General features: G+C 46.6%; 1 pseudogene; it reads right to left on the reverse strand.

Annotated features, from left to right (window-relative positions):
* Positions 1-1,541: 1,541 nt before the first annotated feature.
* Positions 1,542-21,925, reverse strand: LOC115459631 (annotated as a pseudogene).
* Positions 21,926-23,481: the final 1,556 nt, after the last annotated feature.

Consider the following 23,481-nt stretch of genomic DNA (forward strand, 5'->3'; position numbering starts at 1 on the left):
CAAATTGCCCTTCTTTTGTGCTTTTTCTCCCATTGGCTGGATGTCAATACACTGACTGAGTGCAGGAGAAGGTGGGATTAGAACCCAAGTGCACAGATTTCTCCGCTCCTTATTCTGACTCTAAGGCTGAACTGACAGGCTCAGAAAGGAGATAAGATAAAAGGAACCAAGAACAAAGCCTCAGGCCTTCAGGGAGTGGCCAAACCCATGAATTGACAAACATGAACACAATAGTCCAAACGGACAAGTTGTGGCTCTGGTCATTTTATTGGTCACATAACATAAAAACGTGGTATGTGGTTTTCACATGTGCACAGATAAAGCCACCTCCGAGTCCCAAACAGAGCCATCTGTGAAATTAAATAATTATCCTTCTTCCACGATTACTGTTTCAAATGACATATTAATATACTTTTATATAGTTTTTAAAACAAACCTTTATAGATCTATTTTACAGAGTAGAAAAATAAATAAATATAATTTTACCAATTTCAAGCTGAGTCTTCAATCACAACCAGCATATAGCGAGAATAATTATTATAATAGCTTTAAGAGAAGTGACAGCCCCCAGCAGATGAGACCATAGGGAGTCACTGACTGTGCAAACCCCATCTCCATCAGAGCTCATGACCTCATCGTGTCACAAAACAAGGCACTTCTTGGCGTGGGTGAGAGATAAGCCCCTCTCATACTGGGGAAGATCTAAGGGGGGGAACAAACTCCCTGAGCCCATACGCCAGGCCCCCTCCGTGCCCATCTTCAAATCCTTGCTCAAAGCCCACCTCTTCAATGTCGCCTTCGGCACCTAACCCATATGCCTCTACTCAGGAAATCTAGACTGCCCCAACTTGACATTTGGTACTTTAGATTGTAAGCTCCTTTGAGCAGGGACCGTCCTTCTTTGTTAATTTGTACAGCACTGCGTAACCCTAGTAGCGCTCTAGAAATGTTAAGTAGTAGTAGGGGGAGGGGGGTGTTCAAAACCCTCATCTCTTCCAGCTGCCAAACTCTTCATTCAGCATTGAGGTCTCTTTAACCCAAGATCATCTGTCTTTTAACAAAACAAGGACTTCAAGCCCCAGAGTGCCCTGTGATAGGGATCAAGGAGACCAGGTACCAGGATTACCCCAAAGCCTCAGGTCACATACAAGCTCATGTACCCCACTGATAACCTCAGAGAAGGACTGATCCCTTCACTATAACACAGAAAGTAGCCAACACCCGAAAATAGAGAACAGCAAGATTTATGTCAATTGATTTGCAAATGATTTAAATTTGGAGTGATGTTACTCCATTGGAGGATGAGAGGTTTATACCCACAGCCTTCAGCGAGGGTTCTCTTCTCTCTCCTACATCCCCATCATGGCTGTGACACACAAGTCCAAAACTCCAAGACATGGTGTGGTCTTGCTCCAGCAGATGCTGTGTGGAGCTCTTGCCAGAGGGAAACACTGTGGAGGCTCTGGGTAAGTATGAGTCCATTTCACTAAAATGTCTTGCCAAAGTCTGCAGTGACCAGTTTTAGATCCAAGAGCCTCTACTTAATCCTCAGCCTTCTGGACCTATCTGCTGCTTCTGACACTGTTGATCACCACCTACTCCTTGATACGCTGTCCTCATTGGGTTTCGGGGCTCTGTTCTATCTTGGTTTTCTTCTCATCTCTCTCATCACACTTTCAGTGTGTGCTCTAGTGGATTCTCCTCCACTGCTATCTCGCTATCAGTTTCTGTACCTCAAGGCTCTGCCTTCAGGCCTCTTCTTTTCTCCCTCTATGCTTCTTCCCTTGGTGCTGATCTCCTCCCACCGTTTTCAGTATCATCTTTATGCCGATGATTCCCACACCAGGCGTTTCAGCAGGAATCCAGGCCCAAGTCTCTCAGCCTGACTGTTTGACATTGCTGCCTGGATGACTCACCACCATGGTCAAGACCGAGCTTCTTAGCTTTCCCCCTAAGCCCACCTCTCCCCTTCCCCCATTCTCTTTCTCTGTGGATAACACTCTCATCCTCCCTGTCTCATCAGCTCGTAACCTTGGGGGTCGTCTTTGACTCCTCTCTCTCTTTCTCTGCACATATCCAACAGACTACTAAAACTGTTGCTTTTTCCTTGCGTGACAACTGGTACCAGTATGTACCATCCAGGCTTGTACACTTGAAGTACCTAATTATTGACATCTATGACTCGGACAAACAAGGAATGGCACGTTTTCAAGCATGGTCCCCGAGAATGGAATAAAGTGCCCTTGGAATTGAGGCGGCAAAGGAATGTATGCTCTTCCGAACTGATGTTCAAGCCGATGGCTCGCCTTGACTTCACTGTTGCTTAGACCTGATACTGCAGTTAGTTCCTGTCTTTGAAGTGTGTGTTTGAATTATGTATGTTGTTGTGTTCCCCACTGTGGATAAAGGTGGGTTATAAATAATAAACGTAAGCATTAACGTTTCTTTCTCTATAACATCACGACAACTCATCCCTTCCTTTCTGAACACATTACCAAAACCCTTATCCACTCTCTCATTGCTTCCTGTTTAGATTACTGCAACTTGCTCCTTACAGATTTGCTTTCTCTTCAATCCGTTCAAAATTCTGCTGCACAACTCATTTTCCACCAGTGTCGTTACACTCACAAGTCACTTCCAAGTTTAATCAGTGTTTGATATATGGCCCAATTTCTGATCGGTTTATAATATAAAATCTAAAGTGAGAGGAAAGGAAACTACGTTATAGGTGCAGGCAGCGTAATACTGTGGCCTCATTGGCTCCCTATTTGTTTCCATACAAAAATTCAATCTCTTACGTGAATCGCTTGTTTACTCTTTCCAAAAATACTAGGACTAGGAGGCACGCAATGAAGCTACAAAGTAGTAAATTTAAAAAGAATCTGAGAAAATATTTCTTCACTCAATGTGTGATTAAAGTCCAGCATTCGTTGCCGGAGAATGTAAAAAGCAGTTAGCTTAGCAGGGTTTAAAAAAGGTTAGGATAACTTCCTAAAAGAAAAGTCCATAAGTCATTATTAAGATGGACTAAGCAGCATAAAATCTATTTCGCTGTTTTGGGATCTTGCCAGTTACTTGTAACCAGGATTGGCCACTGTTGGAAACAGGATACTGGGCTTGATGAACCCTAGATCTGTCCCAGTATGGCAACACTTACGTTCTTACAAGTGCATTCATTATGCAGCTCCTCAGTATCTCTTCCCTCTTATCTGTCCCTACACCCCTCCCTGGAAACTCCATTCATCTGGTGCATCTCTTATCTGTACCCTTCTTCTCCACAATTCCTTCCACCTTGCTGCCCTGTATGACTGTCCAGCTTATAATCGAACGAGAAAAATGCCCAAGTTCCGACCTAAATCGGGAGATGGACGTTTATTTCACAAAAACGAATAAAGTGGTATAATCGAAAGCCGATTTTTGGGCGTTTTCAACTGCACTCCGTCGCGGATGCGGACAAAGTTTATGGGGGCGTGTCAGAGGTGTGGCGAAGGCGGAACTGGGGCGTGGTTATCTGCCGAACAAAGATGGGCGCATTTCACCGATAATGGGAAGAAAGTATGCGTTTTTAGCTAGAATTTAGGACACTTTTCCTGGACCCTGTTTTTTCATGAATAAGGCCCCAAAAAGTGCCCTAAATGACCAGATGACCACTGGAGGGAATCGGGGATGACCTCCCCTGACTCCCCCAGTGGTACCTAACCCCCTCCCACCACAAAAAAATGATGTTTCACAACTTTTTATTTTCACCCTCAAATGTCATACCCACCTCCCTGGCAGCAGTATGCAGGTCCCTGGAGCAGTTGTTAGGGGGTGCAGTGGACTTCAGGCAGGTGGACCCAGGCCCATCCCCCCCCACCTGTTACAATTGTGCTGCTTAATGCTTAGTCGTCCAACCCCCCCAAACCCACTGTACCCACATGTAGGTGCCCCCCTTCACCCCTTAGGGCTATAGTAATGGTGTAGACTTGTGGCAGTGGGTTTTGAGGGGGATTTGGGGGGCTCAACACACAAGGGAAGGGTGCTATGCACCTGGGAGCTCTTTGACCTTTTTTTTTGTTTTTGTAAAAGTGCCCCCTAGGGTGCCCGGTTGGTGTCCTGGCATGTGAGGGGGACCAGTGCACTACGAATCCTGGCCCCTCCCACGAACAAATGCCTTGGATTTATTCGTTTTTGAGCTGGGCGCTTTCATTTTCTATTATCGCTGAAAAACAAAAACGCCCAGCTCACACATTGTTGAATAAAACATGGGCGTCTATTTTTTTCGACAATACGGTTCGGTCCGCCCCTTCACTGACCCGTTCTCGGAGATAAACGCCCATGGAGATAGGCGTTTTCATTCAATTATGCCCCTCCGTATTAGACTTCCTGAGTGAATGCCTCATATTCCCTCCAGTCCAAAACCTCGCCTTTATTAGGCTGCTTTCCTATTTGTCCCTATGCTTTTTTTCTCCTAGTTGTCCTGTCTGTCTTGAACAGATTGTAAGCTGTGCAGTAGGGACTGTCTCGTATGTGTACGGTGCTGTGTACGTCTAGTAGCACTGTAGAAATGAAAAGTAGTAGTAGCTCTGTGTAAGAAAGACATGTGTGTGTGTGGAGGGGGGGGGGGATTCCATTGCTTCCCCCTTAATATTGTACTGTTCAATCCAGTACCCTATAGCCAATAATCAGCCGGAGTAAGTGTTTGCTTCCCTCTTTTCATGCACCTCATATTTCCTTCTTTATTTCTCCTCTGCATCCTTCTACTCTTTTCCCTCTCATCAGTCTTCCTTCTTCTCTCACTCCTTCTGTGTCTCTTTTTTCACCCACAGCATCTTCTCCAGATGCGTTCTCTTTCCTTCTCTTTTCACTCATTCACCCTCTCCATGTTCCAGTTGTTCTTTCACACCCAGAAACATTTTACAGCAGTGACAGTCCTAAAACCAATGCCAGCTCTGGATGACGAGTCTGCCTTCTGTCTGTTCCCTCAGCAGCTGCAGTGTCTCAGCTCTAGACCCAGTACTGGCTCTGGTTCACAAGTCTGCAATTTGTCTATTCTCTCAGCAGTCACAACGTGTAATTAAACTCTGGAATTTGTTGCCAGAGAATGTAGTAAAAGCAGTTAGCATAGCAGGGTTTAAAAAAGGTTTGGATAATTTTCTAAAAGAAAAGTCCATAAGTCATTATTAAGATGGACTTGGGGAAAATCCACTGCTTATTTCTCGGATAAGCAGCATAAAATGTATTGTACTGTTTTGGGATCTTGCCAGGTACTTGTGACCTGGATTGGCCACTGCTGGAAACAGGATACTGGGCTTGATAGACCTTTGGTCTGTCCCAGTATGGCAACACTTATGTATTTATGTACTGTCAGATCTAGATCCAGTGTTGGCTCTGGATGACAAGTCTGCCTTCTGTCTTTTGCCTCATCAGCCACAGTGTGTCATCTCCAGACCCAGTACCTGCTCTGGAAAGTAGATTTCTTTCTGCCTATTCCAGATGTTCTATGGATTTTCAGAAGTACAAGTTCTAGAAGCTTTACTGGAAATTGGAAGTGAACATGAGAATAAAGTGCTGCACTAGCTGATACATGTTGAAAGGCCTGTTTGCCCCTTCCTCAGATGGTGAATTGGGGCCCCCTTGTCCCTTCATGGCCAGGGTTTTTACCATTACCATGCCTGTCTGTTATTAAAACTCAGAAAGCATGGAGCTGCCTCCAGGATTTAGTACTTCAACATACTTGGAGATCTCTTCTAACCTATCTGCCCCGTCTGACAGGAGACATCGTTGGCAGCAAGTCTTCTTGGGCTCTCTGTGTGCCATTTAGGGTTACCATATGGCTACAGAAAAAGGAGGACACATTGATCCAGTCCGGGTTTTGCTTCCACTGAAAGCAATGGAAGTAAAACCCAGACTGGCTCAATCTGTCCTCCTTTTTCTGCAGCCATAAATATGGTAACCCTATAGTGTGCTGGACTCTATCTGTGAACAATAATTTCTCACGGCTATTACCATGTTAGCATGAGAGACACACAAAGTGCATCTTCTTCTGTCAATGAGTGACATGATCATGTGCACTGCAAGAACCTATCAAATCCCACATCAGGTAGGGACTTTGGGACACGGCTACCAATCGGGTCTCAGAGAGATGAACTTAAAGAATCTGAATGGTCACACCTCAGTATTGTCATATCCCCAGTGCTCTGCTCATCAGATATGGTCCAGTACACAGGGCCGCCAAGAGGGGGGGGGGGGGGCAAAATTCCCCAGACCCGGTCTCCAAGGAGGGCTCGGTGCCGGGGTTTCTCTCTCTCTCTCTCTCCTGCTCCCGACGGGCCCTGCGTGATCGCGTTCCGACAGGAGCAGGAGAGAGAACTCTGGTGCTGGGCCCCCCTCCAGTGCTGCTCTTCGCTCGCCTCTACCACTGTGCCGAGCGGCTGCTTTTCCCCTCAGGCACATGCTCGGTTTCGAAACCGAGCATGTGCAACAAACAAAAAAAAGCAGCCGCAGGGGCAGCACAGGCATGGAGTGAAGAGCAGTGCTGGAGTCTTCCACTGGTGGGGGCCTCGGGATCCCCGTCAGCCCCAAGGTATCTCAGTTGTGGCAGTGGCAATCCTGTGGGGAGGGGGGGCAGCAACGGCAATGATCTGGAGGGTGGGAGGTGGCAATCTGGGGGGGGGGGGGGCGGTGGCAGCAGCCCTGCCCCGGGCCTGGCGGCAGCGGCCTTGTCCCAGGCCCTGCTAAGTCTCTCGGTGGCCCTGCCAGTACGTGCAGGAGACACATGGGAAATGTCTCCACAGACTTTCTCAAAGTGCCGTTCAACATGAAAACGTAACAATATCCTTCACATCTGCTTCCTGACAGCCCCAATTCCTTCCCTCAAAACATATAAAGACAGCACCATCTCTCCCTGAACACAGCCTCTTTCCCCTTCCCCACAATCCCTATCCTAAGGTGACCACTCATGTCGAATATTACTACATTTAAAAGGCTGACCTTCCTCCATCTCTTTTCCTCTCTGGCAGTCAAAGATCAGGCCATAATGGTTGCTCCTGCCTCATATGCTGTGTGTCCTGACCTCAATGGAAGCAGGTGTCATGGAGGAAGAGAAGCTGTGAGGGCCAACCATGTCCTTGACCTGCTGGCCTGTCACTGCTCTGCCATAGTACTGTGTCCTAAGAAATTGAGAAGAACATGGAGAGATGGAAGAAGAAAGGGGTGGAGGATAACTGAAAGGATGAGAGGAAACTCAACTTGGAAAAGGCCCATCAGAGAGATTGAGAGGATTCTGAGAAGGAAGCTGGGGAGACAGGAGAGGAGGTAGATGGAAGAGAACCAAAGGCAAAGGATGAGAAGAAACTCAACTTGGAAAAGGCCCATCAGAGAGATCGAGAGGATTCTGAGAAGGAAGCTGGGGAGACAGGAGAGGAGGTAGATGGAAGAGAACCAAAGGCAAAGGATGAGAAGAAACTCAACTTGGAAAAGGCCCATCAGAGAGATCGAGAGGATTCTGAGAAGGAAGCTGGGGAGACAGGAGAGGAGGTAGATGGAAGAGAACCAAAGGCAAAGGATGAGAGGAAACTCAACTTGGAAAAGGCCCATCAGAGAGATTGAGAGGATTCTGAGAAGGAAGCTGGGGAGACAGGAGAGGAGGTAGATGGAAGAGAACCAAAAGCAAAGGATGAGAAGAAACTCAACTTGGAAAAGGCCCATCAGAGAGATTGAGAGGATTCTGAGAAGGAAGCTGGGGAGACAGGAGAGGAGGTAGATGGAAGAGAACCAAAGGCAAAGGATGAGAAGAAACTCAACTTAGAAAAGGCCCATGAGAGAGAATGAGAGGATTCTGAGAAGGAAGCTGGGGAGACAGGAGAGGTGGTACATGGAAGAGAACCGAAGATAAAGGATGAGAAAAAACTCAACTTAGAAAGGACTCTGTCAGGTACTTGTAGCCTGTACCGTGTTAGAAACAGGATACTGGGTTAGATGGACCCTTGGGCTGACCCAGTAGGACAACTCTTAGGTTCTTATGTTCATACCCTAAGGGAAAGACTGAGAGGATTCTTAAGAGGAAGCTGGGGAGCTAGGAAAAGAGATAGATGGATTCCCCTCCTTTTTCTTCATTTCTCCTCAAAGGCAGGGGGAGGTGAAGAGATGGATAGGTCGAGGAAGCTGATGGAGAGAAGGAGGAAAAGAAAAAGAAAGTGGATAAGGGAAGAGGGGGAAATGGAGATGATAACATATCATAGCATCTGCACCCCCACCTTTCTTTCAAACCCTAGATCTCCTGTTCATGTCATAAATGAATTTTAGTCAATTTTTGTTTTCTGTATATGACCAGATTGTGAAAGAACACAAGAGTGTGGCCCATTCTTGTACAAGCAGGACACAAGATACTTCCTTGAAAACACAGGACATTGCTCTATGAAGCAGGACATCTGCCCACCCTTCCTTTTTCCCTTTCACCATAACCACCTTCCTCGGTCACAAGAGAGGATACTTTAAAAGTTCAATGTCTCCTGTATCCCTTGGAGATTTTTAGGTCCAGATTGAGCAGTCTTGAAGCGCCCAGTCTTTGCATTGTGATTTCAACTGGGGGAAGGGGGCTGCTACAGCTGCTGCAGGGCACCTCTGTCTCCTCATGCCACACTTTGCCAGAACTGTTGTCCCCCAGTTCCAGGGTACCATGTGTGCACAGCCTCGGGCCTGTCCCACCTGCTGGCTTCATCCTCTTCCTCCTCTCTCCTGGCTCAGCTGTCGGACTGGAGCATTCCCAGAGGGTGGAAGCTGTCTTGGGGCAGCAGCAGCTGGGCCAGCCGATACAACAGATGTGAGTACCAGTGCACACCATCTTGCTGGGCCTCACCTGGCCAGTGGACCAGGCTATGGTAGAGCCGAAGTGGCCAGAACACCAGCTGTGCCAGTTGCTGCTCCTGGACCACGGCAAAGCATGAGGCAACCACACCATCCACCACCACCGTCCCGTGCCGTGTCAGGGGTGCATATGCCCCGGTATCCAGCGCTGTGCTGACCGCTGTGACTTGTGCAGGCTGCAGACCAAGTGCCCCTGCTACCAAGACGTACTGCCCAGGCTGAACGCTGCTGGCAAACAGAGGCTGGAAGTCCGTAAGAGGCCTGGAGAAGTTGTTAGCCAGGAAAAGAAGGTGTGTGGCAGTGAGCGTTAGCTGGCGGGGTGGATCCCGAGTCTCGATCACGTGAAAGTGCCGCAGTGAGGAAGGATCCTTGTCCAGGAAGGTGAGGAAGTCACTAAAGGTGGGCCTGCCTGTACTGTCCATGGCCAGAACGCGGTCTCCAGGCCTTAGCGTGGACACAGCCCTCCGCTCGCCACTTTCCAATGTCACCAGGCTGTCACCAGGGAAGCAGCCTCCCGTCTTAGCTGCTGCGGAGTGTTCTGAAAAGGAAACAAGAAGAGAGAACTTAGTCCCGACCCAAGATCTTCTGCTCTGTGTGTTTGTGTGCTTGTGCTACATCAAAGTATATAAAACACCTTATCTTCCGCCTTGACCGATATACTCATATCACCCCTCTCCTCAAGTCACTTCACTGGCTTTCGATCAGGTACCGCATACAGTTCAAGCTTCTCCTATTAACCTACAAATGCACTCGATCTGCAGCCCCTCCTTACCTCTCTACCCTCATCTCCCCTTACGTTCCTACCCGTAACCTCCGCTCTCAAGACAAATCCCTCCTTTCAGTACCCTTCTCCACCACCGCCAACTTTCTCCGCCCTTTCTGCCTCGCCTCACCTCATGCGTGGAACAAACTCCCTGAGCCCATACGCCAAGCCCCCTCCCTGCCCATCTTCAAATCCTTGCTCAAAGCCCACCTCTTCAATGTCGCCTTTGGCACCTAACCACTCTACCGCTATTCAAGAAATCTAGACTGCACCAACTTGACATTTCGTCCTTTAGATTGTAAGCTCCTTTGAGCAGGGACTGTCCTTCTTTGTTAAACTGTACAGCGCTGCGTAACCCTAGTAGCGCTCTAGAAATGTTAAGTAGTGTTAAGTAGTAGTACCTAAATGTAGTGTATGAGACTTGTGAATTCTTGTATATGTTACCTACATGTGCTTCTTATCTGTGTGAGTGCTTTGTGTGTGATACCAATGTGTCTATGTGTGTCTGTGTGCATTTCATATATATATATCTGAGATCTGTGTGTGATAAATATGTGTAGGTGTGTGTACATTTTATCTGTGTGTATTCCTTCTGTGTTTATGCATGTGTGTGTGTGCATTTCATCTCTGTGTGTACCTTGTGTGTAGTACTTATGTGTGTATTTTAACTATGTGAAAGAGACCTGTGTGTGTTTCTTGTGTTTGTGTTCTGTGTGTAAGCATGCTTGTAGGTGTTTTATCTATGTGCATGAGAGCTACATGTGTTCCTTGTGTGTGTGCATTTTATTTGTGTGTTCCTTGTGTGGTGCTTCTGTGTGTTCCCTGTTTGTGTTTTAGCTGTGTGCGTGAGAGCTGTGTGTGGTTTTGTTTTATCTGTGTGTGTGAGATGTACGTGGTACCTGCATGTGTGTTTTATCTGTGTGCATGGGATCTTTGTGTGTTTCCCTTGTATGTGGTACCCTTTTGTGTGTGCATTTGATCTGTCTGTGTTAGACCTTTGTTCCCTTTATGTTGGACCTGTGTGTGTGTGTGTGTGTGTGTATTTTATCTGTGTGCATGACAGCTATATGTGTTCCTTGTGTGTAATACCTGTGTGTGGTTATGTTTTATCTTTGTGTGTGTGAGATCTATGTGGTACTTCTGTGAGTGTGTGTGTGTGTTTGTGTATGTATGTAGCATTTATACAATTCTCGAGGTAACAAACATAAGCAAATAGCTCAGATTTTTTCACATTAGTCCCAGGGGCATCACATTCTGCAGTTTGTAATGCTACAAAATCAAGCTGTAATGGGCTGGGACGAGAGGCATTAACAGACAGAACCAGATTCTAATGGGCTGGTGAATCAGAAATTAACAGACAGAACCGGCCCCGATTCACTTTGTTATCTTGTCTGTTATAGAAGCAGATAAGGTGCAAGAGACCCTGATCCAGCATCTCAGAACCTGCCCAGTGCTCACCACCACATCCTCACACGCAGGAATGCGCTGTTTCTACCTCCATCACCCCCACCCCCTCCTCCCAGAAGGCCTATCTATACCCAGCATCCTTTCTGCTGTTGCTCCTGAGTCTGCCCCCAGTATATATCATGGTCTCTTGTTCTAGTACTTTCTATCTGATCCCTCCCTCCATTGCCCCATGTAAGCCGCATTGAGCCTGCCATGAGTGGGAAAGTGCGGGGTACAAATATAACAAAAATAAAATAGATACTATTGGAGATTCTATATGGAATGTTGCTACTAGTGGAGATTCTACTTGGAATGTTGCTACTATTGGAGATTCTACATGGAATGTTGCTATTCCACTAGCAACATTCCATGTAGAAGGCTGCGCAGGCTTCTGTTTCTGTGACTCACAGAAGCCTGCGCGGCCACATTGGTGATCTGCAAGGGCCGACTTCTACATGGAATGTTGCTAGTGGAATAGCAACATTCCATGTAGAATCTCAAATAGTAGCAACAGTGGAGGAGTGGCCTAGTGGTTAGGGTGGTGGACTTTGGTCCTGAGGAACTGAGTTCGATTCCCACTTCAGGCACAGGCAGCTCCTTTTGACTCTGGGCAAGTCACTTAACCCTCCATTGCCCCATGTAAGCCGCATTGAGCCTGCTATGAGTGGGAAAGCGCAGGGTACAAATGTAACAAAAATAAAATAGATACTATTGGAGATTCTACATGGAATGTTGCTACTATTGGAGATTCTACATGGAATGTTGCTATTCCACTAGCAACATTCCATGTAGAAGCCTGCCCTTGCAGGTCAGCAATGCGGCAGGACATCAGACTCACAGAAACAGAAGCCTGTGCGGCCGCATTGCTGATCTGCAAGGGCAGGCTTCTACATGGAATGTTGCTAGTGGAGGAGTAGCCTAGTAGTTAGTGCAGTGGACACTGATTCTGGGGAACTGGGTTCAGTTCCCACTGCAGCTCCTTGTGACTCTGGACAAGTCACTTAACCCTCCATTGCCCCAGGTAAGAACCTGTCTATAGTATGTAAACTGCTTTGATTTTAACCACAGAAAGGTGTGCATTCTGTGTATGTTCCTTGTAGTACCTCTGTGGTTTTGCATTTATGTGTGTTATTTGTATGTGGCACCTGTGTATGTGCATTTTGTGTGTAACCTGTGTGCGTTCCCTGTGTGTGGAACCTCTGTATGTATGCATGCTTGTGTGTTTTTCTGTGTATGTGACACCTGTATATGTTCCTTGTATGCGGTACCTCTGTGTGCATGAAACCTGTATGCATTCTGTGTAGGTTGCACAGCCCTCTCCTTGCCCCGGCTCACCACACCTTTCTGTCTTGCACAGGCAGGTACGTTTTTGTCTAAGCTTAGCACACTTAAAAATACTGCGTGTTTCTCAGCTGAAGGACTGACAATTGCTTTTTAAATTCTTAACAGTGTTTGAATGAGATGAACACAGAGAAAGTCTGGAAATGTTAAGAGCAATCTCAAAAGAGAAAGGCAATGAAGTTTTCCTGGTACAACTTTAAGGAAGAGAAAATTCAATTCAACATACAATGTATGTTGCATCCATTATAAATACATAAGTACATAAGTATTGCCACACTGGGACAGACCAAAGGTCCATCAAGCTCAGCATCCTGTTTCCAACAGTGGCCAATCCAAGTCACAAATACCTGGCAAGATCCCAAAAAAGTTCAATACATTTTTTTTATTTAACTTTATTGATAACTCAAAGTTAAACAACACAACTTACTCAATATTGCCAATATACAAGCAATAAGATACCATGCATGAACCGTACAGCTGGTAAATCGCCCTGTTTCCCCCCCTCCCCTCCCCTCCCCTCCCACCTTCCTGTTGCTATCCGTGTTGATTCAAGTAAGTACAATTAAACCAGTAACCCAGGTCTTATTGGCAGCCCACTCCTCATCTAAAATCAATGAGCATTAATAAGTAAACTCCGACCCTTTGGGCTTAGAACCTGAAGATAAGGCATCCATATCTGGAGAAATTGTTTTCTACACTTAGGCGTCAGTTTGGAATCTCTTGCCTCCCAAGAAGCTAAAAGGTGCACCTGATTACGCCAATGCCAGTAGGCGGGCGCTTCCGAAGAGGTCCTATATTGCAATATACACTTTCGAGCTACCAAACTCAGCTTTCTGCATAGCCTAGCTGCAGGAGTGCACAAAGAGGCAAAAGCCCTTGGTTGGTCTAGCAAAAACTGTCCCTCCGTGCCCTCAATTTTATTCCCAAGCCTGATCAGAAACCCCCGAACCCGTTGCCAAAATGCTCGCACCTTTGGGCATTGCCACAATGCGTGGTAAACGGAGCTAAGCAGAAATAAGCAGTGGATTTTCCCCAAGTCAATTTAATAATGGTCTATGGATTTTTCCGCAATTATAAAGTAATGAGTGACAGCTGAAGCTGGAAAGTCAGTGGAAGAGAGATAATTCTCCTGTCCATCCATTCCCCAGCACTTTACCTCCTCTGGACTCTGCCCCGCTTGCTGCATCTCCACCGCTGCGGTTCCTGGCTCCTTTCTGATGCCCTGTTGAGGACAGACACTATTGACTGTTCTGAGGGTACCTTTCTGTCAGCAGCAACCACATTCGCCTCCTCAGACGCCAAGGACACCTCGAGTTTATTTTCACACATACTCGAGTTCCTGTTTCAGCAGCAGTTGCCACAGAGGCTCCCATTCTACTGTGGATGCCACAGAGTGTTTGCTGATGGTTGTACTGGTGGAGGTGGGAGGCTCTTTTAAGCGGGATGACCCAGTCTGTTTATAGCTATCTCAGCCACATCCTTGGAATATTCCTAGTTCTGTGATTGTGGACTCGTCACAGGACAGGGTGGGGGAGTTACACAAGGGTCTTATGTATTCCTTGAAGATATATAAAACTGTCTGGGTGATTTCCTGCTTAGCAGCCCAGTATGGAAAAATACAGGCTCCCTAGTGCACATGCAGACATTAAAATCACATGTATATGAGCACACACATGCTTTGAACGAACACGCATACACACTGTATTTGAGCTGTGGAAGGGCATTTCTCAATTTCAGGCCAGTCTACTGACCTGAGGGATTTCCTAATGGTTAGAAGCTTCTTTTATGGATAAGTTCAGGTGCCAGAAGATAAAAGGAGAACAATTCCTCAAGGAGCAAAAGCCAGTGTGCAAAGCCGTGTTTTCAGCAGATTCTAACAAGCCATTTTCAATGATCGCGCCTCAGAACAATTCATCGCCTCCGAACTGTAGTTAACTTTTGCATACACGGACTACGTTGAAGGTTTATTACAGGCGAAAGGGCCCTTTTGCACAATTTTTTCAGAACAGATTGTACATCGGTAAAAACACGCTAAAGGCCAGAAAATGCCAGTATTTCTCTGCCCGTTGGACCATTCGAATGCACATAGTTCCCTGTCTGAGAAAACATTTGCAGGTTACCACATTCAGGCCCCTTGTACCAAGCTGCGGCAAAACAGGGCCTGCGCTGGTGTTGGCGTGTGTTGGCCATTTCAGGGGAAGCCTTTGAGGTGGCAGTAGGGCTCCCGTACTAACCAAGTGGTAACCGGGCCAGCACGTGGCACTGTCCGATTACCGCCAGGTACACATCGGCTATACAAAAATACTAATATTTTTGTAGCACCGGATATGACGGCGCACTGGGGGGTGGGAAGTACCATCGGGCTGCTGCAGTAGCCTGGTGTGACTTCCTTTTTAGCAAGCGGTAAACCCGCTTTGTAAAATGGCCCCTAACTTCTTTAACTGCTAGGAGAGGAAGGCGGCAGCTTTGTAGGAATGGTGTTGAGAAGGGAAGTCCTGTGGCAGGTTATGTTCACCTATAAGGGTCAATAAATTGAGTCTTCATCTATTGTTTTTATGAACTCACAAAAAGCCAAGTGGAGGAGTGGCCTAGTGGTTAGAGCACTGGTCTTGCAATCCAGAGGTGGCTGGTTCAAATCCCACTAGGTCAGAAACAGAAGGAAGCCTTTTGCGAGAAGAAGAGGACCTCGGCTGGCGGGGGTTGAGGTCCTCCACCAGCAAAGGTAGGCGATGGCGGGTTGGTGACAGGAGGGGGGTCGAGAGGGTTGGCAGGGGGGGGGGGCTAAAATGTGCCCCTTCACCTCGAGCTCTGGACCCCCCTCCCACCGAAGTCTGGCTACGCCCCTGGCGTGCACAGGAGAAGAAAGAAGAGCAGGGCAGCAAACTTGGCTTCGTCTGGTGGGGGTTGGGGACCCTCGCCAGCCAAACCAGGGGCCCGGATGAAATTTGCAGGGGCCCAGGCCCCCATGGTCCCCCGTAGCTACGCCCCTGGTGGTAAATGCTAAGAAGCCCATATGGTTCAAATCCCACTGCTGCTCCTTGTGATCTTGGGCAAGTCACTTAACCCTCCATTGCCTCAGGTACAAACTTAGTTGTGAGCCCTCCTGGGACAGAGAAATATCCAGAGTACCTGAATGTAACTCACCTTCAGCTACTACTGAAAAAGGTGTGAGCAATATCTAAATAAATAAAATACATGTTTAATGAGTCCAGACACACCTGGCCTGGGTTTTTCTTAATCCTGGAGAAGCTTTGATTTGATTTCTCGGAGAATGTTGGGAGTGATTTCATTCTCGGCCCCAATCTCGCACCCTTCCTATCTCACCCACACTTTAATACACCACACCACTGACTGTCTGCAGATCTTTTTATATTTTAATTACCATTTCTTGCACTTTTGTCAGGCCATTGTCAGTCTTCCTTTACTGCATAACAGACTGTGTTAATATTCCCTGCTCCAAATCACAGATAAAGAAAAAAAAATGAAGGGTCCCTTCAGACCCACAGTCAAAAAATGGACCATTAATCACAATCCCCTGTAGACCCTACTTATTAACCCACTAGTAAAAGTGGCAGACAGATCCCATCCCTCCACGTTTCCTAATTCATGCAACACTGTATCAAAATGTTGCAGAACCTCCAGATAAACTGCACATCAGTCATGTCTCACATATCATGGTTGCAGCTAATCTTCTTCAGAAAACCCAGTTGGATTGGCAGGGAGGTCGGAATGCTCCGACTCCCGCTGATAATCCAGGAATGCATCCATATCCTAACTTATGGTATTATTTTCCACAGCTAGCTGGCTCTGGATTAGATATTTAAAAGAGAGAGAGAGAGACTTTGTTGATTTCCTTTGTGTTTTGAGCAGGACTTAAATTCAATTATGAAATTGTACTTTAAAAATGCTCAAAAAACCTTTTCTAGGGGCACGAGTCTGGATTTATCCGGATGTTACGAGGTTGACCCAGGAAAAAAGGAGAGAGTTTCTTTTATTGAGAGATGAAGTCAAGGCATTGGGAGCCAGCTTTTTGCTGGCTTATCCGTGCAAATGGCCGGTAGAGTATTTGAATAATAAGTATTTTTTTTTTTTATGAACCTGAACAATTGAGAAGCTTTGTTGATTTAAAGAAGATTGCCAAATTACTTTTGGGGTTAGGGGTAGTGTGTAGTATTAATTACCCCTGGGTTAGTCCAGGTCCTGATTTCCAGTATAACAAATAGTTTGTATGTTCTCCTCAACTTAATTGACCCCCCCCCCCCTCTCCTCTTGTGGTTTACTTTGAGGGGCATAATTGAACGAAAACGCCTATCTCTATGGGCGTTTATCTCCGAGAACGGGTCCGTGAAGGGGCGGACCGAACCGTATTTTGGGAAAAAATAGACGCCCATGTTTATTCAACAATGTGTGAGCTGGGCGTTTTTGTTTTTCAGCGATAATGGAAAATGAAAGCGCCCAGCTCAAAAACGAATAAATCCAAGACATTTATTCGTGGGAGGGGCCAGGATTCGTAGTGCACTGGTCCCCCTCACATGCCAGGACATCAACCGGGCACCCTAGGGGGCACTTTTACAAAACCAAAAAAAACAGGTAAAAGAGCTCCCAGGTGCATAGCACCCTTCCCTTGTGTGTTGAGCCCCCCAAATCCCCCTCAAAACCCACTGCCCACAAGTCTACACCATTACTATAGCCCTAAGGGGTGAAGGGGGGCACCTACATGTGGGTACAGTGGGTTTGGGGGGGTAGGACGACTAATAAGCATTAAGCAGCACAATTGTAACAGGTAGGGGGGATGGGCCTGGGTCCACCTGCCTGAAGTCCACTGCACCCCCTAACAACTCCTCCAGTGACCTGCATACTGCTGCCAGGGAGCTGGGTATGACATTTGAGGGTGAAAATAAAAATTTGTGAAACATCATTTTTTTGTGGTGGGAGGGGGTTAGTGACCACTGGGGGAGTCAGGGGAGGTCATCCCCGATTCCCTCCAGTGGTCATCTGGTCATTTAGGGCACTTTTGGGGCCTTATTCGTGAAAAAACAGGGTCCAGAAAAAGTGTCCTAAATTCTAGCTAAAAACGCATACTTTTTTCCCATTATCGGTGAAATGCGCCCATCTCTGTTCGGCAGATAACCACGCCCCAGTTCCGCCTTCGCCACACCTCTGACACGCCCCCATCAACTTTGTCCGCATCCGCGACGGATTGCAGTTGAAAACGTCCAAAAATCGGCTTTCGATTATACCGCTTTATTCGTTTTTGTGAGATAAACGTCCATCTCCCGATTTAGGTCGGAACTTGGGCGTTTTTCTCGTTCGATTATAAGCAGGTTTGTGGTCTAAGAATAGGGATATAATTTTCCTTAAAGAGATATTTTACTTGTTTTGCCTATAAGGTATATCACTCCTGTATTGCTGGTGCAAGGTTATCTTGAATTAATGTGTGAAATTATAAATAAATAAATCAATAAAATAAAAAGAGAGGGGGAGAGACTGCAGGCACCTTTCACAGACCCTAAGAAACTTCCCTTATCCCCACACACAACTCATTTCTGTCACAACAAGGGCAATGGTCTCAGAAGACCTGAAGCTGCAATATTGCTATTTAAGCTGCTATAATCTCATATATTTACTTTACTTTATTGGATTTATACCCCATATACGATCAAGTCGAGGACTCGGCTCTGTGTGGCTTATATTAAATTAATCAGGTATACAAATACAGGATGATGGAAGTGGAGGAGTGGCCTAGTGGTTAGGGTGGTGGACTTTGGTCCTGGGGAACTGAGGAACTGAGTTCGATTCCCACTTCAGGAACAGGCAGCTCCTTGTGAATCTGGGCAAGTCACTTAACCCTCCATTGCCACATTGAGCCTGAAAGCGTGGGGTACAAATGTAACAAAAATAAAAGATACTATTGGAATGTTGCTACTATTGGAGATTCTACATGGAATGTTGCTATTCCACTAGCAACATTCCATGTAGAAGGCTGCGCAGGCTTCTGCTTCTGTGAGTCTGACAGCAGGACGTCAGACTCACAGAAGCAGAAGCCTGCGCGGCCACATTGGTGATCTGCAAGGGCCGACTTCTACATGGAATGTTGCTAGTGGAATAAGCAACATTCCATGTAGAATCTCAAATAGTAGCAACAGTGGAGGAGTGGCCTAGTGCTTAGGGTGGTGGACTTTGGTCCTGAGGAACTGAGTTTGATTCCCACTTCAGGCACAGGCAGCTCCTTGTGACTCTGGGCAAGTCACTTAACCCTCCATTGCCCCATGTAAGCTGTATTGAGCCTGCCATGAGTGGGAAAGCACAAGGTACAAATGTAATAAAAATAAAATAATGATGACAAATTATCAGTTCTACAAGTATGGACTAGGGAGCAAGAGAGGTAATTGGAAGGGTTAGCACATGTAGGACGGGGTGTGTGGTAACATGATCTGGTTATGGCTTATCGAGATGTCTGACGCTTGATGCTAAGCTACATCTATCGGCAGGAATTTCTCTTGCAGAAATGTTTTTAGTTTTTTTTGCAAAAGCTGTCATGATGTGTGTCCTTGGACGATGTATATATTTTTTGCAGTTTTTTTTCTCCTGAAAACACATCAATACAGAGGTATTTTCCCCCCATCACCCTAGAAGAGAAGCATGTACCCTTCCTTATCCCGGTTCCATGTCTACCGTGCTCCCCTTACTGTCACCATCACACCTCTTCCCAGCTGCATAATAGTTACTGCATTTTGGGTCCTTGTGAGAGGAGCCGACACTCAAAAGGTGCCTGACAAAGCCCTTTGTTGAGGAGAGGATGGGATGGTGGCAAGCGGAGCATGCTGGACAACGGGATGGGGTAAGAAAGAGGAGATGAGACATTGGACGCATTAAGGGACAGACTTCCTGAATCCATAGGTCAAGCTCCAGCTCTGGCCATTTTCACACCTAGGCTAAAAGCCCACCTTTTTGAGGCTGCTTTTAACTCCTATTCACTGGTTCAGCACCCAGGTCTGTTTTATAATTCCCACCTTGAGTAATTCCCTTATCCCTTATTTGTCCTGTTTGTCTGTCTTGATTAGATTGCAAGCTCCGTCCGGTGTACAGTGCTGCGTACGTCTAGTAGTGCTATAAAAATGATAAGCAGTAGTAGCAGTAGGAAGAGGAAAGGGAGATGAGACACTGAACCTAGTGGGAGGAGGGGAAAGGGAGATGCTGGGCCTGAGGGAGAATAGGGAAGGAAGATGCTGGCTACCTTGTGGGGAGGGGGAGGAAGAGGGAAGAGGAACTGCTGTATAGGGGGATACGGAGTGGAATGGAAGATGAGATGCTGGACCCATGGGGAGGGAGGGAAAGGGGAAATGCTGGACCTGAAGGAGGATAGGGAGGGAGATGCTGGCTACCTTGTGGGGAGGGGGAGGAAGAGGGAAGAGGAACTGCTGTATAGGGGGATACGGAGTGGAATGGAAGATGAGATGCTGGACCCATGGGGAGGGAGGGAAAGGGGAAATGCTGGACCTGAAGGAGGATAGGGAGGGAGATGCTAGCTACCTGGTGGGGGGTTAGGGAGGGGAAGAAGAGATCATGAACAATAAGGGTAGGGCTTTGAACTGCCTGCAGGGGGCAGAGTGGCAAATGGCTGAAAGTCTGCCCAGGGGCAGCAGATATCCTTGGGCCTGCAAATCTGCAAGGAACTGGAGGGGAGGGGAGGGGGTGAGACTGGAGCAGAGCAGAAAAAACCCCACTGTGCTCCATAATTTAGCCCTCCCACTCTATTGTTTCCCCTCCTCGCCTGTAGTCCAGGAGGATAGGAGGAGAGTTGGGAAGATTGGCATAAACAGAGCAGAGAAAAGCTTCTCCAGTTCCTAATCCGGGTCATCTCCTCCTGTTGTTTTCCCCCCAATGCTGCAGCAGTGCAGAGAACAAGAAGGGAGGAGGAACAGGGAGCTTGAGAATTTCTTGTTTTCATTTAAATTCCTGAGTCTTTGAATCAAACAATGAACGCTTCTAGATACGGGAAATATATCTAGTGCAGACATAACCTAGTGATTAGTACAGCGTGCCGAGAACCAGAGAAGTCGGGTTACTAATAAGAATAGCTATTCTGGATCAGACCATTGGTCTATCTAGCTCAGTATCCTGCTTCTAACAGGGGCCAATCGAGGTCACAAGTGTGTAGCAGAACCCTAAAGAGTAGCAAGATTGCAGAACCCCAATGAGTAGTAAGATTCCAGAACCCCAGAGAGTAGCAAAATTCAGAACCCAAGAGAGTAGCAAGATTCCAGAACCCCAAAGAGTAGCAAGATTCCAGAACCCAGAGAGTAGCAAAATTCAGAACCCAAGAGAGTAGCAAGATTCCAGAACCCCAAAGAGTAGCAAGATTCCAAACCCACAAAGAGTAGCAAGATTCTAGAACCCCAGAGAATAGCAAGATTCTAGAACCCCAAAGAGTAGCAAGATTCCAGAACCCCAGAGAGTAGCAAAATTCAGAACCAAGAGAGTAGCAAGATTCCAGAACCCCAAAGAGTAGCAAGATTCCACACCCACAAAGAGTAGCAAGATTCCAGAACCCCAAAGAGTAGCAAGATTCCAAACCAACAAAGAGTAGCAAGATTCTAGAACCCAGAGAATAGCAAGATTCTAGAACCCCAAAGAGTGTCAAGATTCCAGAACCACAAAGAGTAGCAAGATTCCCATTGTGGCTCCTTGATGACATTGGGCAGGTTACGTGATCCGTTGCTCTAAGTACAAATTCAAAGGGTAGCCCCCCCCCCCCCCGAGGGGCAAGGAAATAAGTCACAGTGGCAAAAATGAATTGCTGAAAGGGTGTAGCCTAACTCTGAAACTCCCTTTATAGAGAGGCTCCTCATAATACTGTAGCAAGTAGGTGTGTGGGTGGGGGGTACTGCCTACAGATAAATATCCCTAACAGACCCCACTAACACCTTTACTCAACCTTCACATCTTCATGGCAACATAAAACAACAAAAATACGAGTGCAAAAATGTTCTTTTGCAGTATCTGCAGGGGCTTCTGGAGGGTGCATTTGCCCATCACGGAACTCATAAAATCCCCAGATAGTCATTACTTTAGTCAGCAACTTGGAAGTGGGAAGGAGCCTCATTGGCACTTTCGTCTCTCACACTGGCACCACAATGCCAGAGGAGTTATACAGCAAATATGATGAGGCCCCGCTGGGGCTCTTGAAACAGATTACGCCAACACCCATAAACTCTCCAACCCCCAAAGTTTCCAAATTTTATGATAGTTGCTCTTCTATGGCCAGCACAACACAAGTGAATTGCTGATCATCACCTTGCAATACCATTCCTAGCAAGGGGAACAACCCTTGCATCCACCTCAAAATGACCGCACCATCCAGTTGTTAGTCAGCATTGTGGACCTGCATATTTAGAGGCTTGCAATGAGCTTGCCAGGCTACTCTTATGTACCTTCTAGCCTGCATCCCAATCAGACAGAGATACCAAGGCAGCCTACACCCTCATATTCACAGAGGTACACCTCAGTCTCAGGAAGAGTAGCCATACTGGGTCAGACCAATGGCCATCTAGCCCAGTATCCTGTTTTCCAAACAGTGGCCAAGCCAGGCCACAAGTACCTGGCAGAAATCCAAATTTGTGGCAACATTCCATGTAGAACCCCAAAGAAGAGCAAGATTCTGGAATACTAAAGAGTGTCAAGATTCCATACAGAAACTCAATAGTAGCAACATTTCATGTAGAACCCCAAGAATAGCAAGATTCTGGAATCCTGAAGAGTGTCAAGATTCCATACAGAAACTCAAAGAGTAGCAACATTCCATGTAGAACCCCAAAGAATAGCAAATTCTGGAATCCTAAAGAGTGACAAGATTCCATGCAGAAAGTCAAAGAGTATCAACATTCCATGTAGAACCCCAAAGAATAGCAAGATTCTGGAATCCTAAAGAGTGACAGATTCCATGTAGAATTAGTAACATTCCATACTACAAATCCCAGAGCAAGCAGTTGCTTCCCATGTCTGTCTCAATAGCAGATTATGGACTTTTCCTCCAGGAATTTGTCCAATCTTTTTTAAAACCCAGATATACTAACCGCTGTTACCACCTCCTCTGGCAAAGAGTTCCAGAGCTTAACTATTCGTTGAGTGAAAAAATATTTCACTCAACTAATCTTAGACAGTAGGGTTAAGGGAGCCGGGGATACAGTACACATTCGACGATGTGACTGGTTGGATCTGCCAGTGTGTTGGAGCTTATTTCTGCCACTGGCATGATGGTAGAGGCATGACTGTTGGCATGCACAGCCTATGGCTCTGATGAGGTGTTTCTCTGTGGCTACAGGACCTCCTGAGATTAGGCTGCAGCGCTACAGAGTTGCAGGTTTCCTCCAGATCCAGCAAATATAGGTAGTTTCTGAACTAAACACTGTTCCAACAAGTACAAGAGTCAACAAGACATACCTCCCTCCTCCTCACAAACCAAACCGGCAAAAATAATTAATACAAATCATAGTGCAAATATTTAACCAGGCACAAGGCCTCCTTCTGCTCTAGGATCACAGCCAGAATAAACTGTCCATGCAGGACACAGCCCCCAGGCCCTGGCACGGCTACAGCCCCGTCTGACTATAGGTCCAACTCTGCCCTGTGGTCAGCTGAGAGATTACAGCCCCCTGCAGCCCTGCCCTGTGGTTCAAAAGGGAAGAATTAGTTCCCTATTCCCCTGCAGCTTTCCTATAAACAGTGGGGCTGGCTTTCTCTGAACTTGCCATAATATTTTATTTTTAATACTTGAATTTATTTTGACTGTTTACCCTGGTTAAGGGGTTGGCAGGGCCGAGAGCTAAAGAGCTGATGTTTTTCCAGTCTAATCCACCGCAGGACCACGTCTCTGCCTGGCTGTCTAAGCAGGAAGCAATGGGCAGGACAAATCTCAGATTGTCAAAGTAAAACTTGTAAAGTATTTGGAATTAAAAGATGAACTAGAAATATAATACTAGCAATTGTGATATGCAGGGGGAGTGCAATGCAGAGTATTAATGGTACACGGTGTGCGTTTTTACTGGGGTGATGAATGGATACTCATATCATTTCTGCGTGGC

Source organism: Microcaecilia unicolor, unplaced genomic scaffold (assembly GCF_901765095.1).
Source record: "Microcaecilia unicolor unplaced genomic scaffold, aMicUni1.1, whole genome shotgun sequence".
Lineage (NCBI taxonomy): Eukaryota > Metazoa > Chordata > Amphibia > Gymnophiona > Siphonopidae > Microcaecilia > Microcaecilia unicolor.